Genomic DNA, 25,072 nt, shown 5'->3' with positions numbered 1-25,072 from the left:
AGGATTCAGAACAAGCTATTGAAGTGAAAAAGAGAATGTCAAGGCAGTGTGGTCGGGGAGGTGGCGCAGTGGATAGATGTTGGTATTCTTCGTGTTGGTTTGGCCCCCTTCCCCCTACCTCTGAGAGAAATGGTTTGGCCCTTGCTAGTTTTGTGCCCCTCTTCCTCCCCTCCCCGTATGCTAAGGACGTGCAGAGTCCCAGCAGCAGCTGAGAAAGAAACATGGGGAAGCACTTGGTGTGGTGATTTGCCCATTTGTGAATAAAGATTAAACTGCAGCCTCTCTCTCAGCCCAGCCGTGTGTCCTCGAGTCTGTCTCTGTCTACCACCGCGACGCTAGCGTGGCCTGCTGGAGCCCCCAAAACTTTAACGACAAATGGCGCCCACGTGGACCTGACCTGCGCATCTCTCAGATAAGTGAAGACAATTTGGCTACCTATGCACTATGGCTTTCTCTTCTGCTTGTGAAGAGATCTCCAAAGGCCTCTGCCCTTTCTTCACGAGACTGTTTCGCTGTTTCTGGAACATTTATCTCTGGACCACTCTGTGGTTTCCGCCCAACACCAGCCCGTAGGAGCCGGCTTTCCGCCACGTGGCGCGGGGCATTGGGCACTGGCTCCCTCCACACTGCTCGGCCAACATGGCAGGGCCATGGGGCAGGGCCGCGGCAGCCTATCCTGGCCACCACCCCGTGGCACCTCGGCCCGCGCCTTCTACACGGCTGGCCCGCCCGCCCTCGTGCTATGAAGTCTGGACAGATCCCGGGCCACCCGGAGACCTGCCGAAACTGGGCCCCTTGGCCGAGATCCTCAGCTCCAGTCAGAAGGCAGACAAGCTGGAGTACACAGAGATTCGTGCAGAGATCGCAAACCTGCAATTCCTAGAAGTGGAGCTGCGCGGAAAGCCACCTCCGGATAGTGACCCCCCCCCCAACAACAACTAAGACAGTACAGATCTAAATTCGTGTTTAAAATGACATGTCTTTGCAACAAAGGTTTCTCTCCTTGTGTATTAAAGACCATGTTTATGTGTGTGTTTAAAGTTTGGTAAACAGTAACTTTAAGGTTAAAAACGTAATTTTAAGGCTAAATTCTTACCAGGCAAAGTTAAATGAAAAAGGTTTTCAACGTAATTCTCATAAAGATAAAAGTAACTTACATTTAAAGTCTGAGGTAAAAAATTAGTTAAAAATCAATATATTTTAACCAAGTTGGTCTAAACAAAACCTGCGCACACCTAGGGTGTGTCTCCATCTTGAATGGGTGTAACAAAAGGTTAAATAGACTTGTTGATATGTAAAACTCTCGATTACCTTCTCTATTAGAAATGGTAGATTACACAATGGCTATGCTAATGATTCTCATGCCTGAGGTTTTCTTTCCTTGATTCTTATGCCTACCTTTTCACATTCTACTGTTTAAACTTTAAACAACCTTAAAATCATTCTAAAAAAGACTTCTAATTGTAATAGAGTTATCAATTGTGATAAACTTCTAACCTGCTACAAATTTGTTTCATAGTAAGTAAATTGCAGCTGTCAAGTTCTCTACAGAAAAGCAGAATTCTGATGGCTGACATTCCCCATCGAGACAGACGTACAACAATTCACCCCCTGGCAATTCTTCGGTGGACATCTGCTTTGGACTTCTATCGGACTCACTGGTACACCTCGGACACTTTTCACAAAACTAGCGACTTCCCTTATGCTGCTGGGTTTCTCAAAGACTGACTGCAGCCATGCCTTGGGACTCTAGGCCTCACCCTCCCCCCATGCTAGAAAATGCCCGTCGAGGCAAGTATGCCCCCAGAGGCAGGAAATGCTTTTTTAAGCTGATAAAGTTTTGCCCAGAGGCAAAAAATGGCCCCCTCAGGCCTTCCCTTGGCAGCACACTGGTTCTTGTTACTCGCTTACATGTTTCTCCATGTTTGTGCCAGTTTCTTTTTTGAAAATGCCTATACGATATAGGTTTCTGTTCACCCCACACCCCTGATACTGTGGTTATTTAGTTAAAAAGAAAAGGGGGAATATGTTGGTATTCTTCGTGTTGGTTTGCCCCCTTCCCCCTACCTCTGAGAGAAATGGTTTGGTCCTTGCTAGTTTCACGCGCCCCTCTTTCTCCCCGCCCCATATGCTAAGGACGTGCAGAGTCCCTGCAGCAGCTGAGAAAGAAACATGGGGAAGCACATGGTGTGGTGATTTGCCTGTTCGTGAATAAAGATTAAACTGCAGCTTCTCAGCCCAGCCGTGTGTCCTCGAGTCTGTCTCTGTCTACCACCGCGACGCTAGCCTGGCCTGCTGGAGCCTCCAAAACATTAACAACAGATAGAGCATTGGACTCTCGGGCATGAGGTCCTAGGTTCTATCTCCAGCAGCACATGTACCAGAGTGTGATGTCTGGTTCTTTCTCTCTCCCCTATCTAATAAATAAATAAAATATTAAAGAGAGAGAGAGAATGTCAAGGCAAAGAAAGAGGTGACTAACCAAACTATAAGGAGAGAAGTCCCAGATAACAAGAGACCTTGAGGAAAGTACCCCCTTCCCTCAGTGGTGTATCTTATGCTGAGGCTGAACTTTCCCAGACAGGGCTATGCAGGAAAGATAACGGTAACTAAGGCAGCCAGTCCCTGAGCAATGGGTACAAGTCCTACCCCTTCACCTTGAAGCTTCTGCCTCTGTGAAGGACGCTTTCTTCTCTCAGCCCACACCCCCTATGTAAGCTTATAGCATCCCTTTGTTAGGTGCACAGAATTCTTTAAGAGCATAGCTCTTTCTGTGGCCCGTTAATGTTAATAATGTTCCTCCTTGTTGACTCCTTCGGTTGGCTTTGAACCCACAACAACATCATAGCATACAAGCAACACACAATATTTCCACCTAGGACAGGCAAAGATACATACATGAACATATATGTATATAGAAAGGGTATATATAAACACAGGGCCATGCATGCCAAATGGCTTAAAGCCTCTCTGGCCCAATTCTTTCATTATTTCTTAGAGAAAGAACAGAAAGAGAAAAGAGATAGACAGAAAGACACCACAACACCAAAACTCCCTTCAGTGCAGAGGGTTCTGGGCTCAAACCTGGGTCACATCCAAGACAAAGCTAGTACACTACCCAAGAGAGTTATCAGGCCAGAGAGAGGCCAGAGCACTGTGCAAGTCTGGCATATGTGGTGCCAGGGATCAAACCTGAGGTCTGAGGCATGTGAGTCCTATGCTCCATCACTGAGCTATCTCTCTGCCCCCCCAGCCTTTGATCTGCTATGACAGTTCCCTTCTGCTACTTGTAATCTCTTTTCACATAACGCCTTTAGAGGCAGGTAGATGGCTCAGCAGCTAGAGCACCAGGTTTGCAAGTGTGAGGTCCTAGTTCTTTGGTTTTGTTTTTGTTTTTTTTCCTCCAGCGTTATCACTGGAGCTTAGAGCCTGCACTACAAATCTACTGCTCCTAGAAGTCATTTTTTCCTTTTTGTTGCCCTTGTTATTGTTACTATTGTTGGTATTGCTATTGTTGTTGAACAGGACAGAGAGAAATCGAGAGAGGGGGAGAAGACAGAGGGAGGGAGGGGAAGATAGACACCTGCAGACCTGCTTCACCGCTTGGGAAGCGACCCCCCTGCAGGTGGGGAGCTGGGGGCTCAAACCGGGATCCTTATGCCGGTGCTTGCAATTTACACCATGTGCGCTTAACCTGTTGCGCTACCACCTGGCCCCTGAGGTCCTAGTTTCGATCCTCAGCATCGCATGTGCCAAAGTGTTGCTTTTGTGTCTCTCTCATAAAATGAATAAATCTTTAAAATAAAGCCCTTGTCCATATTTAATCATTCCCACAGGAACAGAACTTAAATAATTAGCTACTGAAATGATTGGTTAATAGTAAAACTAATAAACATTAACAATGACAAAAGCAACTAAGTAGGGACTAGGAGACAACCCACCCAGTAGAGCGCACACTCCACCACACGAGAGGACCCAAATTTGAGCCCCAACACCATACAGGGACTCCTGAGTCAAGGAGAAACTTGACAGCGTTGTGGTGTCTCTCCTGTTTCTCCCTTCCTCCGTCTTTTCCCTCCCTCTCCTCCCCGCTTATATCTCCTCCCCTCTTTTCTTTCCTGTCTCTCTGAAATTAAAAGGAAAAAAATAATGCGGGCAGCTGAGGATAGCACACACATCGCCATGCACAAGGACCTGAGTTCAAGGCCCCTGTCGCTGCCTGCAGGGCAGAAACTTCACAAGTATTGAAGCAGCGCAGTAGGTGTCTCTGTCTCCTCTATCACTCCCTCCCTTCTCAACATCTCTCTGTCCTATGAAAATTAAAAAAAAAATTGTTTTAATCCACAGGAGGGAGAGGGGGGACGGGAGTTAACACAGCGGGTTAAGTGCACATGGCGGAAAGCGCAAGGACCAGGCTAAGGATCCTGGTTGGAGCCTCCAGCTCCCCACCTGCAGAGGGGGTCACTTCACAAGTGGTGAAGCAGGTCTGCAGGTGTCTATCTTTCTTTCTCCCTCTCTGTATTCCCTTCTTCTCTCGATTTCTCTCTATCCTATCTAGCTATAACAACAACAAGGGCAACAAAAATGGGAAAAATGGCCTCCAGGAGCAGTGGATCCATAGTGCAGGCACCAAGCCCCAGCAATAACCCTGGAAGCAAAAAAAAAAAAAAAAAAAAAAAATTCCAACAGGGGTGGCAGAGTTATGTAGGCAAGAAAGCCTTAACAGGAAAAATAATAATAATACAGCAACTAATTTTCAGAAAAATACCAAGTTGGAATAAAATCCTCAGGATAGAGCTTGTGACTGGAAAGTGAGTCTTTGGCAAGAAACTTGCTCTCCTGTCCTCTGGCATGCGATCAGCTGTGACACATTAAAATCATCTACACTGAGCCAAGAATCTTCAGACTAGGGCACTGTCCCTTGGGAGAAGGGTTACAGGGTGGCACTCATAGCAAGAAGGGGCTGTGAGACCCACATGCCTGGCCCCAAGGAGGGAAGATGGCATCTTGATAGGAGCAGAGGGGTGGGGGAAGCCACAGGCAGAACACCAACCAGCAGGACCAGGGGTGGCAGACAGCCATATGCTCGGCTAGGGGTGTGAGCCCTGGGGTCCGGTGCCAGTGGGAGAAGAAAGAACAGAGAGAGATCAACGCCACAAGGTTTCTGTTCCAAACAGCCAGAGGTCAAGCTCCAGCCTACAGCCCTCAAGGAGCAGAAGAGCCTAGAATCTCTCCACCTGGGCCATGGGTTCTCCCAGACACCATGCCAAGGGCAGGACACGCCCCTTGCTACCAGAATGATGACTTAAGTCACTAAAAGCTCAAGACTAAACACAGTAAATGCTCTTGTTTGATGATGTCAGGTCTGGTGGGACAGCAAGCAGTGAACAGCTGGACACATCTGGCAGCGGGGGATGATGGGGAGCCACACGTCTCCTAGAAAGAAAGACAGGCCCTCCTCACTCAGGGCAGCACCCTGTCCCTCTACACTGGGGACCTAGAGAGACAGGAGTAGACTCGCCGGTATTCAAGGCTCCCTGTAACTGCTCAGCCCAGTCTGAGTCAGCAAGGCTACAGGGTTGCCTCCAGGCTGAGGTTCCCCATCTCTCCTATCGGGATCAAGGGGTGGGGGACAGCAAATGAGGAGGAGCCTCTGTATAAAGACAGATGTAACAGATGAGAGAAAGACAGATGGATAACAGACAGACGGATGAAGTAGATTAGACAGGGAAAGGGGGGAGGGAGCTAGGTGACACGCAAATACACACAGAGACAGACACAGATTATTTAGATGGATGGATGAACACACAGATACGGCAGATAGAAGTCTGCATTAAACTGCTGCTAGAGAGGACACAGAGACAGAACGGTAGATGATGGAGAGAGATGGAGGAGCAGACAGATAACAGAGACAAAAGGTAGACAGAAGATCATCACAGGTGACAGAGAGAAGAGACAGAAAGAATAATTTTTAAAAAGACGCAGAGAGGTTGGAAGGGAGAGAGAGATGGAGGGCGGAATACATAGAAGACAGAAGATAAATGGTTGATGGAAAGATAGACCAGACTCTATGGCAAGTTTAGGAGATTTTAAGGGAGATTATTCACTCACAGATGGAATTTAAGAAACAAGAGAAGAAAGGGAAATTCAGAATAGCTGTGGCCCATTTTAGCAGAGCCGAAAATGAGGGTGGGGAGAGAAGATACTAGGGACCCAGGACATGATGGTGAAGGAAGACATAAGTGGTGATGGGAGTGGCGTGCAGATGCCTATCACAAGGAGGTAAGAAACTGTAGCCCCTATGGATTGACCTGCCAACATCCACGTTCAGCAGAGAAGTAATTACAGAAGCCAGACCTTCCACCTTCTGCTCCTCATAAAGAATTTTAGTCCAGTGGTCCGGGAGATGGCGCAGTGGCTAAGGCACTGGACTCTCAAGCATGAGGTCCTGAGTTCAATCCCTGGCAGCACATGTACCAGAATGATGTCTGGTACTTTCTCTCCTCCTATCTTCCTCATTAATAAGTAAATAAAATCTTTATTTAAAAAAAGGAAAGAAAAGAATTTTAGTCCATACTACCACAGGGATAAAGAACAGAGAACCTTCCAGTGGAGGGGATGGAATGTGGAACTCTGGTGGTGGGAATTGTATGGAATTGTGCCCCTCTTATCCCACACAATCTTGTTAATCATTATTAAATCATTAATAAAAAAAAGAAAATTAAGGAAAACTTTCATTATTATTGCTAACTATTTTAGCTGAAGAATATGCCAAATAGTAATAAATATATCGTAACAAATTAATTTTAAGTGCCGAAAATTACATGTTGAAAGGTGGTGGGCAAAATTTTTCTCAGAAAGTGCAAAGTCTACCTCAAAATAAAATATGTGTCTAGCTTTAAAAAAAAAAACACACCTCTAAAACAGTTGGTGCTTTTATCTTTTCTAATGAGATACCACTTCACACCTGTGAGAATGCCACACAGTAGAAAAGAGATTGTGGGGGAAAAGGAACTCTGCTACACTGCTGGTAGGAATGTAAATTAGTCCAACCCCTGGGGCAAACAGTCTGGAGAACTGTCACAACACTAGAAATGGACCTATCTAATGACCTGGCAATTCTTCTCCTGGGGACATAGCCTAAGGAAACAAAGACACCCATTCAGAGAGACCTATGCACATCTATGTTCCTAACAGCACAATTTGTAATAGCTCAAACCTGAAAGCAACCAAGATGCCCAGCAACAGATGAGTGGCTGGAGAAAATAAATAATAAATATATATATCTATATATATAATAAAATACAGTGTAGCTGCCATCTCCTTTAACGTATCTTAGACAGAACTTGAAGTTATCATGTTGAGTGAGATATGCCAGAAAGAGAAGCAGCAATACTGAATGATCTCATTCATAGGTAGTATTGAAACATAAGGTGAAAGCTGGGCTGGGCGTGGTGTATTACACCAAAGCAAAGGGCTCTGGATAAGGAGGAGAAGGGAGAGTCCCGAGTTCTTGTCTATGATGATGAAAAATAGCCTATAGTGGGGGAGGCAGGGTCTTGCAGATACCTATCATGGGGAAGTGAGAGATTATACCTATGTACCAACAACTGGATTGTAAACCATTAGCCCCCAATAAAGTGGAAATAGAGAACTTGCACCCATGTAACTCGTTTCCACCAATTATGTGATTTCAGAAAAAAGAAACAGAAAAGGTCACTAGGTCAGGTAGCAGGTTATGGCCACGGGGTGGACGATAAGTCGGGTCACCTTCAGCAGTGACGGGCTGAAGTATGACTGTGCCTGGAGGGACACTTGCTAGGTGCCCCAATGGTAACACACAGGGTCAGGGAGGAAAGAAACAGAAGCCAGGGTTCGAGGTTCTGAGTGGTCATGTAAGAGCTGAGCATGTGGGAACTCTGTACAGTCCTAAGCAGAGAGAGAAAAAAAAAAAAAAGTGAACACACCTCGCTTCTTCAAAGAAAGGATTAGTCACACTGTTTCCACTGCTGCTTTGGAACAGAGATTTGGGGCCAAACATGGGCTAAACTTTTCCATATTCCCATTAATCCCGGGGTCTGACCTGTGGGCACATGGAGAACCTGGCAGGACATAGGTCCCCTCTCGCCGAAGAAAGGGATGGGCACCTCACTGAGGGCAACAAGAGGGTTCCCAGGAAGTCTGGTTTGAGGGGGCCCCCACCCCCGCCCTGTGCTCAGTGACGGCAGGTGGAGAATCTGATCTTAAAAAGACCCAGGAGACAAGGTCACACTGCAGAATGAAGTCCGGGGGAGCCCCTCACATGGCTCAGAGCCAGCTTTGCAACACAAAATCCAAGTATTTAGAGGGGTCAGGAGGCAGCTCATCCAGTAGAGCACAGACCTTACAATGTATAAGGCCCTGGAGCACCACAGACAGCATCAAAGGAGCTCCATGGGTGGAGTGAGTGGTGCTATGCTCCTGCCTCACTCTCCCCCTCTCCCCGCCCCCCCCCCCTCTCACACACACACACACACACACACACACACACACACACACACACACACACACACCCTCCAATATAAAAAAAGAAAATATCAGGCCCAGCGAGCTACTCCATGGTATTATACACATGCTCTGGGTTCATTTCCCATGTGGCAAAAACAGAAATAATAAAATAAGCTCCAATGACCATATGTGCCCTGCTTGTGTTTCCTGCTGTTCAAAGGTGTGAGTGAAGGCTAGCAGGGGAGAGGGGAGTGCACTCACAGAGGGGAGAAACATCATTTTAGGTGGGGGGGAAACTTCTGTCCTAAAGTTCTCCAGGCCAACGGGCACTGGCGGGGGGGGGGGGGGGGAGGCGGGGAGGGAAGGGGTGAGTGGACACCAGGAAGACAGTGCAAAGCACAATGACACATACGCGCAGACACACACACACTTTACAGTGACCCAGCATCTGTAGTCAGCTACCTACAGGACAGATGGGCAGCACAGACAGACTGCCAAGAGCAGTGTAGGAACAAACACAGCTCAGGGCACACACATGCACAAAACCACCACGGAGCTTTCACCCAGGGAGACAGAGAGACACTACAGTCCTGTTCCCCCATCCTTAGAGTTCACTCTCAGTGCTGCCCACGGTGCGCCCATGCGGTGCCAGGGTTTGAACCCACTAGCAGGTGCTCCACCCGGTGAGCTGCCTCCTGCTCCAGTCTCAGTCGCATCCCTGTCACACACAGGCCCTAATGGCAGCGGGGGGGGGGGGGGGGGGAGACATTCATGGGCTTGGGTTCTGAACCTTCCTATGATACACTTCTCATGATCTGTAAACCCAGAACAGACCAGCTGATGGCAACACAAGCTGACCCATTACCCTTTAAGAGCCCACATCACCCAATGGCTCTCTGCCTCCACTTCCTTCAGCGATTAAAGGGGGGTAGCAGGACACCTTGAATATGCCCAGCTTTGAAACCCAACTCTAAACACATCCAGATATATCCAGGATAGCTCCCCAAGCTTCCCCCACCTCTCCAAGCAGGGTCTGGTGGAGGCTCTCTGCCGAGTCTTAGCACAGGACACACGTAGACTCCTTCCACAGTAGCAAGAGAACCCCCTCAGGGCTTTATTTTTTGCACGGTGACTAAAATGATTCAAGGGGAAATTCTTTTCATTTTTAAGGTGAATGCAATAAACCCTGTTTTCCCCAAATGGCCTTCTTCTTTTTCTATTACCATGGCTGCTAAACTAGGTCACCTAAGTAATAAATACTGAAAGTGTTTGACCAAATTCAAACATCTGGTCTAGTCTTCTTTGAGGGCACGGGCCAGCTGAACTGGATCAGCCTTTGCCCTAGAGGTCCCGAGAACCCAGGCCACTGGAAAAGGAAAGGGGGGTGTCTGGGGGTGTTCTGAAGCCATCACACACAGTGGAAAATAAGAGAGGGTACACAGTTCTGCTCTAAGTCCAGGTTTTCCCAAATCTACCTCTCCTCTCCCTTCCCCTCCCCTCATACAACTAGGCAAAAAACAAAATCCAAACGTCAATTTTAACACCACCCCAAAATTCACTTCTTTCAAAAGTCAAAACTCCCTTCCAGTTTCTGTCTGCTTTCAGTCTCTCTCCTTCGCCTTCAAATAGTTGACTTTACATTTTGTCCAGAGTTTGCAGTTGTTTGTCCTAAGTTTATAACTGCTATCTGCAGGGAGTCTGCTCTGATAAAAATATGTTGCTTTTGGCATTTCCAGAAGACAAACATTCCCCATCTGGATTTGGAAAGCCTGCTTCTTTCGCTCAAGATCACTGCTGCTTCACACTGATGTCTGCTTCATTTGCTGTTTCCAAATGGAAATGGTCTTTGTTAATTTAGAAGGAGAGGGCCTGTCAGAAGAAACGGTAAGGACATGGGTGTTGGGTCTCACAGCAGCCGCTCACCTTCACTGGTGCAGAGCAGAGAGTGAATCTGGAAACGATCACCGCTTACTATGCATGTGTCTATCTGGAAACGGAATTTTTTTTTACGTGGTGCTGGGGAACAAACCCAGGGCCCGGTACACATGTGATACAAGCACTAACCAGCTTCCCAGTCCAGCCTTTTCAATGAGTGGGCAGGAGAGACACAGACAGAGAGAGGGAGGAGACACACCCCAGCACTGCTCTGCCATGTGTGGGAGGCATGCACCCTACAGGCTGAGCCATCTCCCAGCCCCTGGAGTAATTTTTAAGTGAGAAAAGTCTGTCCACTTTAGAGAAATGGGTGCACCCAGCCCTCACCCCCCCTAATTCAGGAGACAGCATTAGAGGGGGCACTGGCTCAGCAAACCAGTGGGGGTCATTGTCAGGTGCAATGAAGCTCACAAAAATGGTCTCTCCATCAAGACCAGCAGAAATCATCGAAGTTCCAGGTCTGGGGAGTCTGTAAACTCAAACTCAAGGGACACATCTGAGCAGTATTCCATGGGACTCACAGACGACTGTGAGCCAACCAGTCAAGGTTTTCTGGGAACCTGGTGCCCCACCTGGAACTCACGTGAAAGCAGTGGAGGGCTCCCTGTACCGCACAGAAGCCCGCAGCTGCCTCACATACACAAAGCAGGGTGTTCAGACAGCTCAGAGATTTGGCTGTCACCCAGGCAGTCAAGCCACTCTAGAGAAGGGGGAACTGAGTCACAACGGGAATAAAGAATGAACTCCAAACCAAGAAATGAATAGCAGCCCAAGAGCCAGTGGAGTGGAGAAAGTGCTAGACTCTAGGGTATGAGGTCATGAGTTTGAGTCCTGGCATGGGAAGTGCCAGAGTGATGTTCTTCTGCTCCTTCTCACTAAACAAATAAAGTGAAGGAAGGAAGGAAGGGTGGGAGGGAGGTACACCATCCAGACTGGTACTGTTTTCTTGTTCCTTTTTTTTTTTTTTTTTTTTGGCCCTGTTTGCTATATAACAGACCTTGAGCTGTAAGGACAGCATACAACTATACAACACCACATACATTTTTCTTTCGCATAGGAATGTAATATTATAACGTCAGGACTGTCTAGGACAGGGCCTCTCATCTTTGCTGACACTTAGTGGGAGGTGACTCTGGAGTGGGGCCTCATCTTGAGCAAAGGAGCAGCATCTCTGGTCCCAACAAGTGTCTTTCAGTTTCTCTGTGTCTCATCAAAAAAAGAGGCGGGGGAATAGATGTCAGAGCAGTGGATTTGTACTGCAGGCCTTAAGCTCCACCAACTGCCTTGGTGGCATAAATAAATAAAGTGACGCGAGCCCTAGCCCTGGTGGTCTCAGAGTCTAGAAGGCATTTCCAAGACAGCCTCAACACCTGGAGATAAAGAATCTTTGTACTTTCAGCTCCTAGACCCTGCAATCTTAGCAACCAGAAAGTTCTGACATCACTCTGTACAGTGAAGGCGTTTTTTTGTTTTTTTGTTTTTTGGTTTTTTTTTTGCCACCAGGGTTATCTCTGGGGTTCAGTGCCAATACTATGAATCCACCACTCCTGGTGACAATTTTTTTCCTTTTTCTTTTCTCGCCTTTCTTATTTGATTTAAAAAGAGAGAAAGAGAGAGAGAAATTGAGAGGGAATGGGAAGATAAAGAGGGAGAGAGAAAGAGAGACCTGCTTTACAGGTGGTGACGCTTCCCCTTGCAGGTAGGGAGCAGGGGCTTGAACCCAGGTCTTTGTGTATAGTAAACTCATTCCTATTTCTATACATCTGGGCAAAAGAAGTTAAATGACTAAGGCGAAGTCAGTCCCACCTGGGACCATGGCGGTCTATCAGCGAAACAGATCCAATGTACAGTCAGTTTCCTAAAAGCTGGCTTGAGACTCCACTGTTTACTTTTTGCTCTCTCCCACACTTGAAGGTGGGAACAAGCAAGAGCTAGTGAATCTAGGGGGGGGGGGAGGGGGAAGAGAAAAAGAACCTTCTCACCTCAGGTCTAATCCTGGTTTGCTACTTAGCACATCAGCATCCTCACCTGAAAATCATTTAAATAATTATGTGATACTTATTTTGCCAGGGCGTAGAGAGGGGGACAAATAAGATAGTTATTTTGAAAGACTTTGGGGGGGGGGGGGTGAAAAGGAAGGGAGCAGAGAACAAAATGAATCAGCATCACATAAAAGAATCCATCCAGAAACCAACAGGGCGGCAAGACGAGAAGGCCAAGAACTCCGCGATCAAGTCCCAAAACGGTTTCTGTTCACACCTGCAGAAGCTAAGACACAGCATAAATATCCACAAGATGGGGTTATACTCCCACAAAGTAAATGAAATATTTATATTTTAAATAATATGGAAGAAAAATGTGTCACTCCATCTCCCTTTGCCAAAGTTTAACAGAAGAGGAAACTGAGCCCATGAAACAAGAAAGCAAAAATAAATCTGGTTGCTGAACCGGCAGAAAGTGCTCCTGGTACTTCTAATGAGCCCAGAGACACCGGGAAAGAAAGGCTACAATGACAATGACAATATCACTAAAGAGAAAGACGGGCAGGCCCTTCATTAAGCTGACAGAAAGCCTGCTGTGCTGGGCTGCCCAGCAGTTGTGCAATCAAATCCTATTTCATTTGTGAGGGAGAGAAATGGCAGTGAGCCACACTGATTATCAAGGGCTTTATTCAAGAAGTTTAGGGTCAAATAGATGTCACCACAATCATTAGCTCAGAGCCCCGAGGGCCACGTCCTACCCACCCTACTTCCCATCAGCCAGAGTCCCAGTGGGGGCCAAGGGCCAACAGACTGGCGACAGGGCCAGTCAACCCCATGGCTCAGAGACACCCTCTGGCAGCTGGAGCTTGTATCTTTCATTTCAATGCAGGGACAAGGGAGAAACTCAGGAGCTGGCACATGCCACTCTGCTCAGTCATCTCCCCAGACCAATTGCTCTTTGCTTGCACCTACTGTGGGTTTTGACCAGTGTTGGCTACTGGCAGTGCCGTGTTGACCCAGGACCTCTCATGTGCAAGTCCTTCTGCACCTCATTCTTAGTCCCCAATTCTGCCCCAGTGTTTTATATTTTTAAGAAGGGATGAGGAGGGGCTCGCCACAGAGACAGCAAGGACCTGAGGTACAAGCTCCTGATCCCTACCTGCAGTGGGTAGGGGGAGTCTTTTTTTTTTAATTTTTTTATTTATTTATTCCCTTTTGTTGCCCTTGTTTTATTGTTGTAGTTATTATTGTTGTTGTCGTCGTTGTTGGATAGGACAGAGACAAATGGAGAGAGGAGGGGAAGACAGAGAGGAGGAGAGAAAGACAGACACCTGCAGGCCTGCTTCACCGCCTGTGAAGCAAATCCCCTGCAGGTGGGGAGCCGGGGTTCGAACCGGGATCCTTATGCCGGTCCTTGTGCTTTGCGCCACCTGCGCTTAACCCGCTGCGCTACAGCCCAACTCCCATGGGGGAGTCTTAAGCTATGGAACAGTGTATCTTTTCTGTCTATCCCTGTCCTCTTTTTTTTTTAATATTTATTTATTTCCTTTTGGTTGCCGTTTTTATTGTTATGGTAGTTATTGTTGTTGTTGTTGATGTCATCATTGTTAGACAGGACAGAGAGAAATGGAGAGAGGAGGGGAAGACAGAGACGGAGAGAGAAAGACAGACACCTGCAGGCCTGCTTCACCGCCTGTGAAGTGACTCCCCTACAGGTGGGGAGCTGGGAGCTCAAACCGGGATCCTTACGCCGATACTTGCACTTTGCATCATGTGTGCTAAACCCACTGTGCTACCACCCAACCCCCTCACTTTCCCTTTTTATCTCCATTTCTTTGCTTCTATAAAGAAATGACCACCTGTAATTCAGGAGGTGGATAAAGCAAAGGACTCTCAATCATGAGGTTTAAGTTCAATTGTTAGCAACACATGTAGAACATAGAGTGATGCTCTGGTTTGCTTTCTCTCTGCCCTATCTCTGTCATTAATAAATAAAATCTTTTTTAAAAAAGGAAGGAAGAATGAACTTTAAGCAGTGCAATGGTGCAGGCAACAAGCCTCAACAATAGCCCTGGTGGGGAAAACAACTTTTTAAAAGAAGGGATTGGGAAGGAAGAGAAAAAGAAGGCAAGAGAAAGAGTAGAATGGAAGAAGACAAAGAGAGAGGAGAGAGAGAGAGCACAGCACCACTCCACCATCTACGGGCCAGCCATGTGGTGCTGGAACTCAAAACCAGCACCCCATGCCCATGAATACCAAGAGTGCATTCCACCAGGTGAGCCACATCCTGCTCTCGTGGCATTATTCCTCAGGTGGGGACTGCCTGCACTGCCTTTGAGGAGGGGCAGACCAGGACAGAAGGACAGAATCCCACTTGAGCAGGTGTGCCCAGCTGTACAGGGGAAGTAGGGACAGGGAACCCAGTTTCCACTCTGAACCATGGAGAGACTTGAGCTGGATCAGAGTTTGGGCAACATGCTCCTTTTTAACACTCTCATGACAAATACCACCAATGCTGGTCACCACCTCCATGTCCCCTCTGGGGAGCACAAAGCCCAGAAGCCCAAAGTCAAGGTCAAGGTGCCAGCGGGACCACCCCCTCCCTGACTCTTCTAGCTCGTGTGCGTCCTACCTCTGCCAGGAGTAGTGGACTCATGCAGGTCTGAACCCCAGCAAAGTCCCAGTGTGTGTGTGTGTGGGGGGGGGGCGGGGGGCAGCCAAGGGACAGAAATGAAAAGTTCAGGGCCTGGTGGTGGCACACACAGTTGAGCTAACATGTCACCATACAGAAGGAACTGGGTTTAAGCCCCCGATCCCCACCCTGAAGGGGGTGAATTCATAGGTGGTAAAGCAGGTTTGAAGTGTCTTTCTCTCTCCTGCTCTATCTCCCCCTCCCCATCAATTTCTCCCTGCCCTACCCAATAAAATAGAAATAAAGAGAGAGAGAGAGGAAATGAGAATGAGAGAAAGAAAGAAAGAAAGAAAGAAAGAAAGAAAGAAAGAGAGAGAGAGAGAGAGAGAGATGCGAGCAGTAGTGCAGCGGGTTAAGTGCAAGTGGTGGAAAGTGCAAGGACCAGCATAAGGATCCCAGTTTGAGAACCCGGCTCCCCACCTGAAGTGGGGTTGCTTCAGAGGTGGTGAAGCAGGTCTGCAGGTGTCTTTCTCTCCCCCTCTATCTTCCCCTCCTCTCTCCATTTCTCTCTGTCCTATCCAACAATGACAGCAACAACGACAGTAACAACAACAATAACAACAACAATGATAAACAACAAGGGCAACAAAAGGGAAAAAATAGCCTCCAGGAACAGTGGATTCATTAAGTGCAGGCACCAAGCCCCAGCAATAACCCTGGAAGCAAAAAAAAGAAAAGAAAGAAAGAAAGAAAGAAAGAAAGAAAGAAAGAAAGAAAGAAAGAAAGGAATGTCACCAAGGTTCATAGCACTGGCACCATGCCCCAGTGATAACCCCGGAGGTAATAAGAAAGAAAGAAATGAAAAGTCACTGCAAGCAACCCAAGCCATATTGTCTCCCCCTCCCCCTCAGGACAATGTAGACAACTTTTTTTTTGAGGGGTGTGGGGCACAGTTTTATTATGACAGTGTTTATAGGATAAACATCCACGGGGGTTTCTAGAATGGGATGCAGCGGGAGGTTGTCTTTTCTGCCACTCCCTTCCAATCAGCTTCCACACTTACCTGCCTGCCCACAGTCTCCACAGAGCCAGGCTGCACCCCCCACCAGGGTCCACAGCAGCCCTACTGAGAGCCCAGGAGGACACCCTCCCCGCCATGGAGAGACAGCTGACAGCAGCCCCCAGCACCCTAGGGCAGTGTCTCCCCTGCCTCCCCACAGAGGCTATGCTGACAGGCTGAGGGAGTCACACTGAGCCACATGCTTTAAGCCTCTGGAGCTGACCGGGGCACAGAAAGAAAAGAAAACTAATCTGATACAAGCGCAGGCTCCAAATGCAGGTTCCCTGGACCTCCCTAGCTCACCCTCCAGTCTTCCTACAGAGTCTCCTCTGTGGGCTGATTCCTGGGGAGTCACAAAGAGCACCTCACAGCCCACCTTTCAGATGGAAGGAAAGGCATTTCCAGAGCCTGGTCTCCCCACCAAGAATGACAATGTAATGAACGAACACACACACACACACACACACACACACACACACACACACGCACGCACGCACGCACGCACGCACGCACGCACGCACGCACACGCGCGCACAGCAGCTTCTGCTGGAGCTACCGAATGTCCTTTCAGGTCAGAAAAACCCATTAGGCTTGAATCCCAGCTTCCCCATTAGGGAGGAAGGCCATGGGAGGGCCTGCTCAAGGCCACTTCCTGCAGAGATGGTTTCTGTCATTTTCCTGGTGGTGATTGCTCCTTGACCTCTCCCACTGCAAGCAAGAGGGGTGGGGGTGGGGTTTGCTGGGAGAATGGCCCTGCCTTTGGGGTCAGCAGCAGATAAGCTGGCACAGCATTTATCCTAGAGGGCTGCAGGGAGGAAGCCTTTGAGGGAGGCCCACAGTGCTACAGTGTCAGAGAAACTCTGGGTACAGGGGTACAGAAAACCACCAACCCCTATATGTACCCCAGAGACCAGGTTGAGAGACCCCTTAGTCTAGAACCTTCCACCTCAGTGACTCTTCCTCCTGGAACTGAGCTCAGCAGCACTTAGACTCCTCAGACTGCCTGCTAAGCCCCTCCTTGAATAAGGCCCAGCCCATAAAGTCTGACTCAACCTTGCGCATGGCAGCGTGTCTGTTTAACCGGGCGTGCCATTGCCCAGACCCCATCATGCTGGCTTTTCATACTTCTGGAACTTTGGCATACAGGAGCCCTTATCATCTCTTCAACTCAGGGAGATTTAATTTACCACCAGGAAATCTGAACACTCTGCCCACTTGCGCCTGCTAATAATTCAACAGCTGCACGACACTAGATGATGATGTGAGAGAAAGACTCAAGATCTAGAAAAATAAATAGGGCCACAAATATGGATCAGAAAAAAAAAACAAAGAAGGGGTGGCTTGCTGAAGCACTGCACTTCCAGGCCCCTGGAAATGACATGTGTCAGAGAGCCACAGGACACTAAGCCACCTGGCCTGCAGCGCTGGACTAGAGGTTCCGCGGAACGATCCCCACTGGGCAGACCTCACGGCACCCAGGAAAACAGGCAGTGGGCAACTTCAGAGTCAGAGCAGACACCCCGCAGGAGGTCACGTGAACAGGAAGCTGACAGCATCCATCCTGCTTTCCGGCCGGGAAGGGAGCCTCCCACAAGCCTCTTACCACTAAACACTAGCACTTTCTCTCACAGGGCCAACAAATAAATGTTTTTGCAGCTATCTCAGAATAACTGGAAACTATGATACAAATGACCTCACTGTGTTTCAGGGGCTTAAAAACCGCAGTGCTGGGAGTTCGGCTGTAGCGCAGCGGGTTAAGCGCAGGTGGTGCAAAGCACAAGGACCGGCATAAGGATCCCAGTTCGAACCCCGGCTCCCCACCTGCAGGGGAGTCGCTTCACAGGCGGTGAAGCAGGTCTGCAGGTGTCTATCTTTCTCTCCTCCTCTCTGTCTTCCCCTCCTCTCTCCATTTCTCTCTGTCCTAATCCAACAACGACAACAACAATAATAACTACAACAATAAAACAACAAGGGCAACAAAAGGGAATAAATAAAATAAATATTTTTAAAAAATTTAAAAAAAAAAACGCATTGCTTGTAGCTATGGAAAACAGCTCATCTGAGAGAGCATCAGACTCTCATGCCCGAGGTTCTTAGTTCGATCCCCAGTTAGCACATCTCCCAGAGTGGTGCTCTGGCCTCTCTCTCCTTCCTTCCACCTTATGTGAACTCTCATATACAGTAAGTCATAATAAGTAATAAAGAGGCAGGCTTAGCTAATATGCTCCCATAACTGTTTTTCATCATTCAACTTTCAAACTCCCAACTATCCACAAGTCACTGGAACCTTCTGTGTGTGGGGGTGGGAGGGTGTAATTCACAATGCTTGACTCAAAGACCATTTCTCCCCGATACTCTCAGCCGTTCTGTGAAAGAACAGTGGCCCCAGCTCACAGGCACAGGTGTTCAGAGATTCCAAGAGTGTTTCCCCACAGGTCTCTCCAGTAATGACAACACTCTTTTGAGTCAAAGAGGCTCTTTCCTTTCCAGGGTTCCACCAGCAAGCCTGTGACAACTCTGCCTCCCTTGTTCAATACAACAGACTCTGGGGGTATGAAAAGCAACAAGTGGCCTAAGGCTTATGGTTTGGAGGGTGTGACAGTCCTTCCCTATGACACTCTTTGGGCTGTAACGGCATCCAACCAGCACCTGGCTGGCTGAGCAGGACTCTGGCCCCCAGGCCTGGCAGAGCTGGGCAGTGGAGCCCTCCCAGCCTCAAGTGACAGGTGCCCCTGGAGAGTGGTCTCTCATTTTCTGCACGTGCGCTGTGTGACCACTGTGTGTTCCTCCCCCGAGGAGCCAGACTCCCACCTCCCATCTTTGAGGCCTGCTTTCACAAACTCCCCCAGCTGCTTGCAAGCCAATAACCCCTCTTCTATACCAATGTCCCTGTGGTTTCTCTGATAACAGCACCTACAGCAGAGAACAGGAGTAGAAATACAGACAGCTGGGGGGGGGGGTATCATCACAGTATTTAGGACCTAGGGTACTGGTCTGCAGCCCTGCCAGCTCTTTGTCATATTCATATGTCTTAATTTAATATGAAAGAGAGAAAAAGATACAGAAAACGAGAGACCAGAGCACTGTTCACCTCTGGCTGACAGTGGTACTGGGGATTGAACCTGGGACCTCAGTGCCTCAAAGCCCTCTATCAATTCTTAAATGTTATTCAAGAACCAGCTTTATGGCAGGGGAGACAGTGTGGTGGAAACACAAGGGACTTGCATGTAAAGGAATCTTGAGTTCAATCTCAGGCACCACCAATAGCCAGAACTACTGGGCTTTGGTCAAAAGAAAAAAAGGAAAAGCAACAAGTACCAACTGCTTTAAATGCTCAGTTCAGAACAACATGCTACGGATTTTTTTTTTTTTTTACCAGAGCACTGCTCAGCTCTGGCTTATGGTGGTGCAGGGGACTGAACCTGGGATTCTGAGCCTCAGGCATGAGAATGTCTTTGCATAACCATTATGTTATCACCCAAACCCACTATGAGGATTATCTCTCCCCCCCCCCTTATAGCACCAAGTGCTGTCTCAGCTGTACAGTTCTGTGTCCTCTGTATCTGCAATCAAAGGGCTTCAGCCCTTTAGCCCCCAACAGGAACATGAGGACATGCAGAGCATGGGGTCCTGGAGACCCCACATCAGGGAGGCCGGTGGGATAATGACTTCCTTCCGTTTATCACTTTACCACTTTCTAGGTTCTCTTGCTCAGGCTGCTGGAACACCACACTCAACAACAACAACAAAAAATGCACAGCTGGTATTTCAGGGCAAACTCTGGACATCACATCGACTGAATGGTTTCTCTCTGTCCAGAAGTAGTTATTAACAAACTACACAGCAGGCAGAGGAGATAGCAGAAAGGCAATGCAAAAAGACTTTCATGCCTGAGGCTCCAAAGGCCCCCACCACCATAAACCAGAGTTCAGTTGCACTCTAGATCTCTACTTCTCTCATTAAAATAAAATTATGTTCAACACATGCACCGTGAGCAAGATAAAACAAAAGCTTCTGCAGAAAGTCTGCCCTGTGTATAGTCAGGATAGTACTCACTATCCTGACTATACACAGGGAGACCCTCAAAAGGTGTTATTTAGCGGAGCCGAGTGGTGGTACATTTGGTAGAGAACATACATTACAATCTACAAGGACCAGGTTCAATCCCCCGTCCTCACCTGTGGTGTGTGTGTGGGGGGGGGGGGGCTCATTAGCTGTAAAACAGTGTTGAAGGTGTCTCTCTCCCTATCTCCCCCTTCCCTTGGTATTTCTCTGTATCTAAAATAAATAAATTTAAAATGTATGCTTTTTTAAAGGGGGGTGGTGGTGGTAAGGGTATTTGTCATTGAAATGCAATATGGAGAAAGTGCACAGGGAAAGAAGCCGGCTCCTGCAAGTCACCTCTGAGATTCATACAGCGGAAGTGGGAGACAGGGCTTTGCAAATTAAGGAGCAATCTGTCACTAAGTATGCCATACATGATAAGAAGAATACCAGCAGCATGACACCAGCCCATGATCAAGCAGAAAGGAATGAGGAAAGCGGAGATTAGAGCTTCTGGCGAGCACACAGGCGGCTCCAGTTTCTCCCGCCTAGCTCTCACCGCTCCCTCACATCCCATTCAGAGCTCATAGCCCTGCCAGTTTGAGCCCCCCCACCTGCAGGGGGGACGCTTCACAATTTGTGTCTTTCTTTCTCTCTGACTCCCCCTCCTCTCTCAAGTCCTCTCTGTCCTAACAACAACCAAAAAAAGAAAGAAAAAAGGGGAGCAGTGGATTTGTAATGCTGGCACTGAGCCCCAGGGATAACCCTAGTAGCGGGGGGGGGGGGGGGGGGGGGATGGAAAGGAGGAGGAGAAGGAAGAGGAGAACAACAACGAATTCTATAAAGCTGCTGCTGCGCCCGATATACTGCAGGGATAAGAACCACTGACGAGGGGCCAGGTGGCGGCGTACCCAGCTGAACACCCATGTCACAATCCCTACTTCCCACCAGCAGGGGGGAAGCTTCACTAGTGGTGAAGCAAGTCTACAGGTGCCTCTCTCTCTCTCTCTCTCTCTCTCTCTCTCTCTCTCTCTCCCCTCACCTCTCAATTTCTCTCTAGCCTATCAAATAAAGGAAAGGGGTGGGGGAAGGGGGGGGAAATAGTCACTGGGAGCAGTGAATTTATAGTGTAGGCACTGAGCCCTAGAAATAGCCCTGGTAGTGAAAGAAAGAGAGAAAGGAAAAAAGAGAGGAGGGGAAGGAAGGAAGCCGGCCACTACTACAAGGGTTAGAGAGATAGCACAATGTTTAGGCAATGAGCTTTAAAGTCTGAGGCTCAGAGCTCCCAGGTTCAATCCCCAGTACCACCATCAGTCAGAGCTGATCAGTGCTCTGGTGTTTTCTCCCGCCCCCATCTCTCCCTCTCTCTGTCTCTCTCTCTGTCTCTCTCTCAGGGACTCCCTGCCAGGCCAAGCAGTCAGCTCATCAGGGCAGGCCCAAAAAAGCCAACTGTCTGGGCCACTGGCCGACTCAGGACTATTCCCCATGCTGGGGGCAGCCCTCTTAAGCTGGGCACTGGGGAACACACAAGAGGCACTGAGTTGGCACCACCCAGAATGAGAAGCAGCCTGGAGGTGCTGGGGCACACCTCTTCCCAGAGCTGTGGGAGGCGGCCTCTTCTTGGAAGTCAGGTGTGGTCCTGGGGCGGGAAGTCCCTCCTGGGCTGGCATGTCCAGGCTGGTCCCAGCACCCAAACCGCTAGGTGAGTAACCAAGCAGGCAGCACTCAGCAAATTCCAAGCACTTCTTCCTGAGAAGCCCAGCCATGTTTCACAGCCCCCAGCCAACCACCCAGCTCCCAAAGGGCAAGACATCCAGTTCATTTCTCCCCCACTAGAGGTCACTGTCCCCTCAGAGCATGTTACCCTTGGCAGGACAACCACAGGCTCCAGATGGAAGGGGTGGCAGATGGCAACAAGCACTTCCAGGGGCAAAGGGAACCCAGAGCTGCTTCCAAGTTTGTCTTCCATGGGCAGCAGGATATAACACTCTACCAAATCCCAACGCCTGTCCCAGCGATGTCCTGCCAGACCTGGAGGGACAAGCGTGAAAAACAAGCGTGTCCAGTGAGGAGAAGGTGAGAGAGGACCAGTCACAGGCCCAGCCAGGGTGGAAAGTGTGTGTCTGACCAGGGTGTCACTTTCACTGCCAGCAGCTGGGAGGAGGGAGTGAAGCCACAGGGATGAGTCATTTTCCCACTCCCAGGCGGCTGGCTTCTCAGTGGCCAGAGGATAAGCCTCCCAGGGCCGCCTGTGGGCATAATTCTGGGCACTGGGACACCAGGACCCTGGAGGGTCTGACACAGCTGTCACAGAGCCCACACCTACCAGACACAACCCCAGAGACACAGTGCAGACAACAGTGGAGACAGAAGAAATGCACAGGCAAATGCTGGGACTGCTGGGACCACACCACCTCACTCCTGTGCCTGAGGGCCCAGCAATGCATACGCCTCAGAGTGATGCCCTCTCCCCTCGCCCATTAATAGGTTATCAGGAAAAAAAAAAAAAAAAACAGTCCCTTTAGGTGCTCACACTGCATGTCGGGGAACAAAATTCACCTCAAGCAGGTTGGGAGCCACCAAGGAGTGTCGCCTGGGGGAGCCAGCACAGACTCGAGCTCACCTTCCTCAGCAGAGGGCCCATCACCTCCCTGCAAGGAGGTGACAGCAACAGGTATGTGTCTGACAAGCCACACACTTAGGACCGAGAGAAGCACGAGGCTGTGGAGAGAGAACAGGCTGAGGAAGGACACTGGAGAAACAGGTCTAACCTACAGGGAAAGAGTCAGGATGTGCAGCAGCAGAGAAGGGGCCGGAGGGGGCTCATCTGGTGGAGTATCCACTTTATCGAGTACAATACGCTGGGTGGGAGCCCAGTCACCACATGGGAGCACCATGGGCAGCACGGCGGGAGCTCATGAATGGTGAAGTGGTGCTGTGCTATCTCCCTCTGTATCCTTAAAACAATGGGGGGCATTAGCCCAGGGAAGTCACTCCCTGGTGGCATTACATATGCACAAGGCCTTGGGTTCATTCTGCTGCAAATAAATGCAGAGGAACGTGAGCTGAAGAAACCGAGAAGACTTGAGGTATCTCCCTGGTCAGGATGGCCTCTGGCTCCTGCCCTGTGAATTTCAAACTCTGGAATCAGCCTCTATCAAGGAAGGAAGTACTCTGCTGAACCAAGTCTGGGCCGGCCTTTTCTACATCAAGCGTAAGGGACCTGGCACAGTGAGCCTCACTCCCTGGTCAGGATGGCCTCTGGCTCCTGCCTTGCCACAGACTACAAATGCACTCTGCTGTGTTTCTGCACATCTGCTGTCAGCTTCTGTTCTGGACGATGTTCCCAAGGATGGATCAAGAGCACACAGCCTTGAAAGACAGACATAGCACCGCCCTCTGGGGGAGAGGGCAGCTCTGTTTGCTGTCCAGGGAAAGAGGAAGGACATCATCCTCTGTCCTGGAGACAAAGGTGAGGCTGGGCCCTCAGGCACAGGAGTGAGGCGGTGTGGTCCCAGCAGTGCCAGCATTTGCCTGTGCATTTCTTCTGTCTCCACTGTTGGGTGCACTGTGTCTCTGGGGTTGTGTCTGGTGGGGGTGGGCTCTGTGACAGATGTCCACTGCTCCTTCTAAAGGATGCTCTCCTCAGTTGAGGGCTCCCCGCTGCTGCCATTAGAAGGTTGTGAGGGCAGCCCCCAGGGGGTACTCAGCACTCCCCACAGGCCCAGAGGCACCATGGTGAGTGTGGGAGCTTGAGTTGCAGGCCTTGTGTAAGCAAGTGTCTGTCTCTGACTCAGCTTCCAATGAACTGGGAGGCTAACTTGTTGGCTTACAATCAAGCCTCGAACTCTTTACACTTGTTGACAACTGCCAAACCGGTATCTTAATTTAGCACATTTGCAAGATGGAAGGTGATCACAGTCGCAGCAAACTGTTAAAAGCTTCTACTTAAACTCTTAGTCCAGGGGCTCACCCAGTAGAGTATGCATGTTACCATGCACAAGGACCTGGGTCCCAGTCCCTGATCCTCACCTGCAGGAGGGAAGCTTCATGAGCAGTGCAGCAGTGTTGCTGATATCATTCTGTTCTTTCTCTTCCTCTTTCTCCCTATCCCCTCCCATGCCCTGTCCCTCACCCGCTACCAAAAAGAGAGAAAGAAAGAAAGAAAGAAAGAAAGAAAGAGAGAGAGAGAGAGAGAGAGAGAGAGAGAGAGAGGAAGGAAGGAAGGAAGGAAGGAAGGAAGGAAGGAAGGGAGGGATGGAGGGAGGGGAAGTCGGGCGGTAGCGCAGCGGGTTAAGCGCAGGTGGCGCAAAGTGCAAGGACATGCATGAGGATCCTGGTTCGAGCCCCCGGCTGCCCACCTGCAGGGGAGTCGCTTCACAGGCGGTGAAGCAGGTCTGCAGGTGTCTGTCTTTCTCTCCCCTTCTCTGTCTTCCCCTCCTCTCTCCATTTCTCTCTGTCCTATCCAACAACGATGACATCAATAACAACAATACTACAACAACAATAAAACAACAAGGGCAACAAAACAAAAAGGAAATAAATATTTTAGAAAGAAAGAAAGAAAGAGAGAAAGAAAGAGAGAAAGAAAGAAAGAAAGAAAGAAAGAAAGAAAGAAAGAAAGAGAGAGAGAAAGAAAGGGGCACTGGGAATGGTGGAGCCATGCAGACACTGAGCCCCAGTCACAACCTTGGCAGCAAATAAAATTAAGTCTTAGCCCATTTACATGACATGAAAACATAACAACTGGAAGACATTTTTTTAAAAGATTTATTTTAAGTCTACACTGGAAACTACAAACCATAAATGTCCAACTATACTCTAGTCATGGATGGGAAGAGCACTACTTACAACTATCAACTCCAGAAAGGATCTAGAGCAGCAGTTTTTAAGCTTTTTCTTCTCTAGTCTCTCAACATTCTTTAACTGAGG

The 25,072-nt window shown here is 48.8% G+C and overlaps 1 protein-coding gene across 7 annotated transcripts in view; it reads right to left on the bottom strand.

Moving 5' to 3' along the window:
- The window catches only part of LTBP1 (latent transforming growth factor beta binding protein 1), a 304,975-nt gene that overhangs the window by 228,530 nt on the left and 51,373 nt on the right, over window positions 1-25,072 (bottom strand). The gene's annotated exons all lie outside the window — the stretch shown is intronic.

The sequence above is a fragment of the Erinaceus europaeus genome, chromosome 3, assembly GCF_950295315.1.
Source record: "Erinaceus europaeus chromosome 3, mEriEur2.1, whole genome shotgun sequence".
Taxonomy (NCBI): Eukaryota; Metazoa; Chordata; class Mammalia; order Eulipotyphla; family Erinaceidae; genus Erinaceus; species Erinaceus europaeus.
The sequence above is the reverse complement of the archived record's forward strand: the minus strand, read 5'-3'. Positions and strand labels throughout refer to the sequence as shown.